Raw genomic sequence first — 10,507 nt, forward strand, 5'->3', positions numbered from 1 at the left:
ACATAATATACTGTATATAAATAAAATATTCTATTCAAGGGCTATTATCAAAAAGATGGCTTTCCAAACGTTTAACAAATAGTTTAAATTTAGAATTAAGATTTGCTATTTCAGGTGGTAAGTTATTGAGCATGTATGGTAAACGTTTTCCAATTGTTCTGTCTTTCTTTAAAAATTCTATGACATTTTATACTACTCGTATTTTAATTGATTAAGTATTAATAAATTGACAATTATAAGGGTATCTAAACGTCGTCTTGTCGATACATCCAAGCTCTTGACCAGTAAATGGAATTAATTTTCGTAGAATGTATTTTCCAATACATTTCACAAGGGTCGCTTTTACTTAAGTTCATTTTAATTAGAATGAAGGTAACCTTTGAAAGCTTGTGGAAAGTACAAACTGAATTAAGTATCAGTTTACGATAGACTTCACCAACCGGGCACATAACTAGAAATATTAGTAAATTTGGTTCGTAAAGGTTACTGAAGATTTTTCTAATAAATACATACATATATAAATATGCTATAAACTAATTCGGATTTTTATAAGAAAAGTAGGTATTCGTCTATCTTAAACAATTTGTAACAAAAACTTTCAATAACTATTTCATCCTATAAGAGAGGGCGCACACCTTTGATTAAACAAACGCACCTCTGTTGTGCGATTGTCCATTGTTTCGCAGTCAATTCAACTGTTTAGTTGCACAACTAAAAATCGAGTAGTGTGCTCATCTCCATATAGGCTCACATAAATCAAAGCCCGACTAAACAGTTGTGCGATAGTTTAGTCAAAGGTATGCTCTAAATCTTATTTCAATATCATAGTAAACCTAAACAAAGAAAGGACTGATAGTTTGGATTAGATAGAGGCCACACCTGATTTAATAATCCGAAAAAATATTCAAATACGCCCTATATTGAATACAAGGCTTTTTCATGTGACATCAAAAGGAAAAGTGATCCCTTTTCCGGTTTGATGCCCACCTTTTTGTCATCTTCATAGACGTATTGAATCTTCGACTTAGGTATTGTGTCTACCCTTATGACTTCTATCAATGAACAGATTTCTTTATTACACGAATACTTTTTCTAATTCAATCCACTGATCCTTCTGTTCGTTTATTTACGTTCAAAGTAATTCGCTAAAGAAAGAGGCAATGTTGAAAAAATCTTTTTTCTTATTAAAATAGTCGACAGGGAACTTGGGAGGGTAGGCGATGTATTGTTACACCACCTGTATAATCTTTACGTAAGTTGAAGCGAAGCAAATCTTATTATGACCGTCAATGGGCATCATATTACCGGAGGGACGGAATTCATTATTTATTTATGACTCTTTTAAAGAAGTCGAATTTTCTTAAAGGTAAAGTTTGTATAAAGCTCATGTAATTTCGTGTGTGAATGGTAAGGTTTAATAAAACTTTTGACTTAGATTTTCCTAGACGTTTATGAAGTTTACAGTTAAGTAATTTATCGACACCTCGAGTAATGAAATCATAGATTTACTTTTACAGTAACTTAACATATGAAACATTTGTCCATCGTTTACAAAAGTGCCTTGATAACTTAAACGCAAATTCATCAAACGCATGTTATACTTTAAACACAGATTTATTATAAACTTAAAATTAATTCAATCTAAAAAAAAGATTTAATAATATATTGAATGGTGGAATTAAATCGTTCTGAGTCAAGTGGGAATGAACAAAAGCACTAGAGGGCTTAAAAATTGTAGACAATTTTACGTCGACACAAGGTGGCGGGCGTAGTAACGAAATTAAATACAAGGTGCGAATTCGTAAGAATTTTTTACGACGAATATAAATTCAAGGTGTAAAGGTTAGAGATTTTTTTAATTAATTTTGATTCATGATATAACACATTGCTAACGCTAACAGGATAATTAAAAATTTTAAAGAAAAACTGCTTTTAAAAAATCGTCTTCATGATTTTTTATTCGATCCAAATCAGTTGCGATACATGAGTCAAATTAGATAAGAACTTTTCTTTTGAGAGCCACATAAATTTTGTTAATGTTTGCTTTTAATGTATTTTTAACAATTGAAAGTTCTATAGAGGAAACCATATGAAGGATAGCCATAAAGGCGAATGGTTCGCAAACTGATTATGACTCCCCTCACATGCTCACATAGATTTTTAAACGCGGTGAGGAACTCAAGGGGCCCTTTTATTTTCTCTGTTAAGTACACGTTTACGACAAACTCGTAAAACACGGATCACTGAAAATTTTTGATATGTAACTTTTCTATTCAAATGCGGAGTTTACGAGGCGGCCCGTTATAATTTTACTGACGTCATATTTTTTTCTTGCCGCTACGATTGCGGACGGCGGCGGTTCAAAAGAATTTTTAATAGAAAAATGTTATTACACTTTAATTACTTCCTTCTTTTATTTAACTCCCTTAACTTAAGGATTCAATTTCGCATGGCTTCGAATGAATTTTGTTTAGTTTTTTCGCTCGTTTTGTTTATTTGAAATTCAAATAGATTTCGATTGCTTTTCCAACAGTTTAACGTCGTTTTATGTAATTAGTTAAAAAAATATGGCGCGGTTACATTTGAATGTTTCAATAACCAACATTCATCATTGCTTTTATCGTCTATTAGAATAGACGTTCTATAATATTCTCTTAACTAAAAGTTTGCAAGTTCTAATTTATTTAAGTTTTCTGATCAGCAATAATGATATTCACATGAATAAAATTTTTACACGACAACAAAATGTCTATCGCACTTTGTTTTTTTATTTAAGCTGTGTTTCAAATTTATTATAGGTCAAATAAAGATAACAAATAAATCAAGTTTTATTACAGACACGAGCTGTGTTCAAAAAATTGTCGCTCTAATTATTGGTGATGTGATGTCATGCAACTACCGTGCTGACATCGAATAAGGATAAAAAGATACTCGATCAAAAACATGTGGCCCGGCAGCGGTGTGAGGTGACGGGGCGCGGCGTGAGAACATTAAAACAAAGCAATTAATGAGACAACCCGATACGCAGCCTCGTAAATGTTCGACATATTTAAAAATTCGTTACGATCAACATGCAAGTACAGTGATGTCCAAATTTTATGACGGTTCGAAATATCGTACGAGACGTTGTGCACTCACAATCAGCAAAGCGAAGGTCAAGGATACGGGATCCAACCACGAGCCGCTATAAAGTTTGCATCGTATATTACGTTGTATACATCTTTTGTTAGTTACATTCACTTTTTTGTCTGACCTTTCATCAAGGAATTCCTTCAAGGGCTATCACAACACTAGACGATACAATGGACCTTTTACTTATTAAGACTTCATATGGGATAGAAAGGTTTATATTCTTTGCGAATAACAATTTTAGGTTACGTCCAGGTGAAGATTTCTAGCTAGCTGTTATCATTAATTACAAATAGAGTTGGTGATAAGGTAAATACATATTACTTGATGATTGAAACATTGTTAATTTCAGATCACCTTCAGTAAGAATGTTTTGATTTTTATAATCAAAATTTCTTGGCAACTCATTCAGCTTGATGTGAATGTGGCTCGCCTCTGAATGTGAGATTAAAACATATAAATCCTTCGTCTGGTCTCGTCTCGCTGATGACATCTACTTTATTTGATTTATAATCTACGAGCTATGAAATTCTATATGCAGAAATGTTTACAGTGTAGAATTTATTTAAACTACTTTATGAACACTACTATACAGAGTTCAGCGTACATTTTAGTTACTTGATTGATAACATCCCTTTTCATCCACATAGTCTGTCTTCTATTGATTTTGATATAGCATGTACATTTTTTGTCCAATTTTGAAGAAAGGCGGCTTATTGTTTTACTTCCAACGAATACTTAAACAAATGTAGATATTTTAATTGTAATGTTTCTGATGCGTCGTAATAGATGGCGCTGTGCGACACATTATTCCTTAATTTAAACGCGGTGTTGAAGTCTTGCCCTATTAGTTCCCGCATGCTACAGATGTTTTTGGTATTGGTGGTTATTCTTTGGATCATCTTTAGCGCATAGCGAAACTTACACGTACGTGGTTGGTAGAATCGAGTCGTAAATTTGTTGAAGAATTTTTAGGATACAAATATTGACGTTTTTAATTTTTAAATTGTTTAATGTTTCCATACATCTGATAATCATTCTACAGCTGACCCGAATGTTTGGTATATTAAGATAACGTTTAAATTTAATATGTTATTGTTGGTAACATAATCTGTGCAAAAAAGTAATAAACGCAATCTGTTACCTATTTATAATCCGTAATGAAATATCTCTGCGACTTTATTACTCTGTGCAGTATTTTATAAAGCGAATATTTCGGATTAAACAGCTCATAATTTTAATGATCATAAAGCTTTTAGCGACGATTGTGACATTAAATACAGGAATTTGATTGCGAGTCTCGGTGGATTTAAGAGTCGTGTCAATGCAATAAATACAGATAATCAAGAAATAAAGCTGTCGGCGTGCTTTCAATTAACATTACCTTTCACCACGACTTTTCTTTAACATTATTTTATGTCAGACTAGCTGTGGTCCGCGACTTCGTTCAATATTAAGATAAAAAAGTAGCCTATAATATGACCGTCTATGTCAGCTACCCTTCAGTGAAAGTCTGGTCGAAATCGGCCCATCCTTTTAGGAGATTAGGCTATGCGTTCTTTCAGAATATCCTATACATCTATACTAAATTTCATAGAAATCCGTTCAGCTGTTTACGCTACAAACTTTAACAAACATCCATCCATGTTTTGCATTTATAATAGTATGAAGTATGATTTCCACGGTCCGGATGAATTGAAATAAGGTCAGATCAATATTGGACATAAGACGTGTTACAGAAGCGGTTACGCAAGAGGAGGTTGAAATTTTAGTAGCAACAAATCGACTGTTCCGAGAAACGTGCTTTTTAGAAAAACATCGAGGTTGAATCGATCCAAACTCGATATGGGAACGTAGCCGAGATTCAAAGCTTGGCTTTATCGATTTGCTAAAACACCAAGTTCTAATTAGTTGGATTATGAAATCGGTTCATTTATCCTTTACATGTTTAATAGTTTACGACTTTAATATTGTGGTACCCATAGTATCGCATTGTTGATTTTTTTTATTACTTTTTAAAAGTTTGCATATTTACAATCCGTAAAAAATAAACTGTCGCAGAAGCATCAAAGCAATTTATTGTTTTTGTATAAAGAGTTACGAATAAAACATAAATAAAAAATTGTCAACCTTCATATCAGAAAAAAAAAACTTATTTTCAGCATTGAAGACGCAACTTTTTTAACCTGCGAAAATCAAAATAAACAAGCAGAGTAAGGAATAGTTCAAAGCAAACAAGTCAAACAGGTTGCAAGCATTTCTAAATGTATTTCTATAAGGTTTCCAATTTCTCTTGTAGCGTAAGCGACATAATAAAAAATAAGGATGCAAGCAAACCACTATGATAATAGCGTCGGTTAGCGAGGAGCGAACACGCGGGGTTATGCCGGCCGACTGGCTGGAAAGAATAATTTTTTAAAAGTAAATCCAGACAAATAGTTAATACTGCTATGTAATTAAACGCATATAAAAAATGACAACTTGAAATTTACATTACAAAACATAAAATGTTTGTTTCGTAATATCGTAGAAGCTTACGAGCTGAAACTATATGTTTTTGCTATATTTTCTAATCGCCTAATTCGCATATTCTAATTCTAGTAAAATATTTTTACAATAATTAGAGAAATGATTATCAAAGGTTGTTAATTGAATATTATAGCACTATCACAATTTTTCATCTATTCTTGTTAAAGGTGAAGTATACATTAGAAAGAACATCTTTAGATTTTAGTTCAGAGTTTATGCAAATAATAACTAGTACATGTAGAATTCCAGTTTGTAGTGTTTATTTAAGCTTTTGCGTCTTAATGTTATTGAAGTACAAAAAATGAGAAACAAATTTCCAAGGATATCGCAGCTGTCCTCGATACTGCGCAGAGTACTGCGCACAGCGCCATTATTCCGCACCATAAATAATCCACTTCACTATACAAGAACGCTAACCCTTCATTGCCTCTTCCTTTTACGATTCCGTGAAAAGAAATAAAATATGTGCGAGCCGAAAACAAAGGCTATAAAACCGAAATGACAGGGCCACACGCTTTTCACGGAGATGGGAAGCAAAAAATGCAAACTATAATTTCGCATTCGCATTATGTAACACTCGGAAGGAGTCGACCGACAGGATTCGAATGCAGGCAACGTGGTTTAAAAATAACTCAAGGTTAGCTCGCCGGCGGATCGACAAGGGTCCCTTTGTAAGATCAAGGTCTACCGGTTCCACGGGGTGGCTATAGCTATTGCCTATAGGTGTTACGTACTTGAACGGCCGTTCAAGAACGCGCATCGATCAGAGGTATTTTATTGCTGTAAAAAATCGTTTGTCGTATAACCTGATGTGATAATACGATACCGTCCCGCTAATCGCTAGGTATCAAAAAGTATCTTCGGTCATTTTTTAAATGTAATCTTGCGTCAATTATTTTTTATTGTTTTAATTGACAGTAGGGTGACTGAAGCTTTGCCTGCCAGTACATAGGCTCGGTTGATTCATAAAACTACAGAAAATACAAAACTAAAGGAAATGACTCTCAAACAATAACAATTCTTTAAATGATTGTAAGAACTGGCCTTCGTTTAAATGTCAACATGTACAGAGGTATTCATAATTCGATTTTATGAAGTTACCCTACATCATTAGTTATTTACGAGATTCCGATCAGTACACGGATGAGGTAATAAAGGTGAAGTTAATGAATGTTTATTACTTTCGCATCTGCACAACCCGAAATCTCATTTGCATTTTGCTATAAAACATTAATTGGGGAATAAAACCTCTTTGCTTCTTTCCGCTTTATTTAATACTCCGATGGTAATGATTATAGTTAATATGTGTGTACTCTCAAATAGTTTTAATTACTAAAAGATATTTAAACTTTTCCCTCTTCCAAATAAGGACTCTCTCTACATGTTGGTCCACGTTTTTAGGTATTCTTTTTATTGAAATAAAGTTATGTGTCGTTCTTCAAATTTCGTTTTCATTACATTGTAGCAGGATATAAAGTTACTAAAAACTTTAATGAATATGAACGCTGTTAACTTTTATAAGAACATTTTTTTCCACATATCATTGTAAAACTATCATAACGTAAACAGGATCATTCGAATGCCGTATTTTTTTATCTTTAGCGGTACTTTAAATTACGAAGCTTCATTTTTTAAAACGTCCGACTAAAACGTGCTCATTTCAAACGTAATCGATGTACGATCATACGAACGTATAACGAAAATAAAACAAGTCGAGCAAAGGCGAGGCCTTGAACAACCCCTGGCAGCAGGTGACGCTCTACTGCACCTGCTAACTATATGCAGTGACCTATAAAAATAATAATTAAACATTTTATACCTCAATTATACCTTAGATGTGGGTCAAACAAAAACTTTGAATGTTGTACATTTTTTTTGAATTTCGCAAGTTACGCAGCTTTGCATCCCTCATGCTTATTATTCTTTTGACGATTATTTATATCGAAATATTTAAAATTTAAAACACCTTTGCTATAACATCCAACATTGTAACTAATTACGGTAGAAGTTTATACGATGTTGAAGTATGTTTGCGTACCTATAGAAATAAAGTGTGCACCTAATGATACCTGCATTTAGATTTATGAATCTATAGGAAAAGTCTTTAAAAACTGCGACAAAGCGCTACGTGCTATGCATATTGACAAGTGCATTGCAAGTCTCCGGTGTATAAATTGTTCTATTAAAAATCGTACGGTAATGAGTCACTGAACAATATGACAGCCGCGTCTGCCCCTGTCGGAATAACAATCCGCCATAGCACGAATATGGCTAGACGTTGGCTCATCTGTAAATCATTGTAAGTCTATAATGACGCGTGAGAGTGTACGGAACCATCGGCTATTATGTGCAAACGAAGTTACGTGTATTTTGTACGTTTGTATACATATATTTTTTTACGTATTCGTCTTCGCATCCGCTCGACGAAAGGAAATGGGGATCCATGTAAAGTTTTGCAACTGACGCTGTTTTACGCGTGTAATATTTCTTTGTTCTTGTTGCAATGATTGCGTACAATTTTGTTATTTGTATAACTTGACTGTTGATATTTTGAACAAAAACAAATCAATCTTTCAATTCAGTTTTTACGTCGAAATGGTTAAATCCTCTTTCAATGTGTCCCCTCCTCCGTCGATTAAAGTTTGTAATGTTGGTAACATGGGCGTCTCCAAGGGAGAGTGGTAGGGGGAGTAGATGACCTCCCCCCCACCCCTAGTGAATCGAAAAATGTAAAATATTAAATTGAATTTCAAAACTACAAAATCCACATTAGTGGTAGTGGCATATCCCTTTAGCTTTTTTGGCGAATTTGGTTTGTTGTTTGTCATTTTGTAATATAAAAAATCGTAATAAACAAATTGCAATATAAGTGGTCACTGAGAACCATGTTATTGCACAAGCACCAAGTTAATCTTATAAGTTCAGTATAGGTAAATATTCCAATAAGACTTCTTACCTTATAACTTCTAGATGTTAGGAAATAGGAAACTTATAGTCGAAGCGTAAAATCTTTTATGAGTTATATTTTACTATGCATATTCAATGGGTATTCGGAGGTCACACAGATGTACAGACAAAAGATTTGTAATAACAGTCGATCCTCGTTCCAGTCCGCTCGCTGTTCCCTTACAAACTCACCAACATTGAACAAAGAATATTTTGCTGTTTATTATTTGGTAATAAAGCTTTTAATCGCCGATTAAGTACTTTTGAAATGGTATTATAAATTGGTCAGTGTCGGACTCGATACACGTGTACGACTCCCCTATACATTAAAATGCACCTATCACCTGGCCAGTAGAAATAAAATTGGGTCACACATTGCGCGGGTTTCTTTATTCCCTCCCAGCACTCGGGCCCTCCAGCCTTGAACCGGTTTGTAAGGAGCAGGCCGTGTTGTGGCCCATTGTGGTACGTCCACCCTACCAGTGTACACACGTGCGAGATCTGGTTGCCTGTGAATGGTACAGGAATGCAAGGTTTTATTTTTATACAATACTGAATGTTAAAAGAGCTGGGAATGAATTTTTCGGGTGTGATTGTTCAGTTGTGGGTTATTAAATTGTCCCTTTTAATGCTTCATAGATTAACAATACTAAGGACTACAATTGACATTTTAATGATTTCATAACCTCTTGATCTTTGAGTAGATGAGAACTTTTATTTTGGTTAAAGTCTTAACGACTGTATACAAATAACTTTGTTACTTGTAAATGTTAATTTAGGTTCTTTTAAGGTTTGTTTTGATTTACATTAATTAACTAGCTGTTGCTTACGGCTTCGCCTGAACGAATTAAAATAAAACACTGCCTATGTTACTCACTGATTAGCTTTTTAATGGTGAAATAATTTTTGACATCTGCCAAGTAGTTTTAGCGTGAATCAAATACATACAAAAATACAAATCTTCCCTTTTTATAATATCAGTATAGATTAGTAAGATAATACGTAGATTTCTCGTGTTTTATTATTTACTTACCCACAGACTCATAAATTACATCGTAGATATTTAATTTTTCTAATTGTAAGCGAAACATTGGGTTTTTCATGAGAATAAATCTTTAAAACAAACCTTACAATATCAAAGATAATAAGCGATTCCTATATTATCATTATTCGTATTATTCTTCAGATATTGAGTTCGTATCAAAATACGTTTTATTAAAAAAGCGATAAAAAAATAACCGGTTTTAGCGACAGTAAACAAACACGCAAAAAGAGCTTTGGCAACGATTACGTAATAGCTTTTTAAATCACCTGATTTAATTTCGTCGGTGAATATGCATCTCTAAAAACTTGTTTAGCACGACGTCGCATAAATAAGGCGGCTTGTTTTTTATTTAAGCGATTTACATAATTATTACACTAAGACAGAAGTGGCGCGTAGTTTTGACAGGTGGTACATGTTACGATATGTAATAATAGCTGTAATGTAAAGCTAATTAATAGCTACCATGTACCTGTTAATTAGTGACAAAAATAATAGCCCCTCGCGTCTTTTATTTATGACGTAAGTAGAGAAATTATTTTATCCAAATATAGGAAGGTATATTAATAACGATTCACAAAAGTTTATATTTGTTCCGGTTGTTAATCGAACTTGGACCTTTTTATGTTATGTACGTGTTTTACTTGAACACGCACTAAATTGCACTTAATCAACTCCCTCTTTATTCTAATTATGCGTAATTTCCGGTATGTATAGACATGAAGCGTTATTTTTTTTTTGTTTATATTCTTTAGTGTAATAAAAAGTACCCTGTTTTAATAAATGAGTAGATACAAAATAAAATGAGTGTGCTTAAATGAATCGAGCTTCCTTTTGCACCGACCGTGTCGCGGAGGTGGC

This window comes from Papilio polytes, unplaced genomic scaffold (assembly GCF_000836215.1).
Source record: "Papilio polytes unplaced genomic scaffold, Ppol_1.0 DF823934.1, whole genome shotgun sequence".
NCBI lineage: Eukaryota > Metazoa > Arthropoda > Insecta > Lepidoptera > Papilionidae > Papilio > Papilio polytes.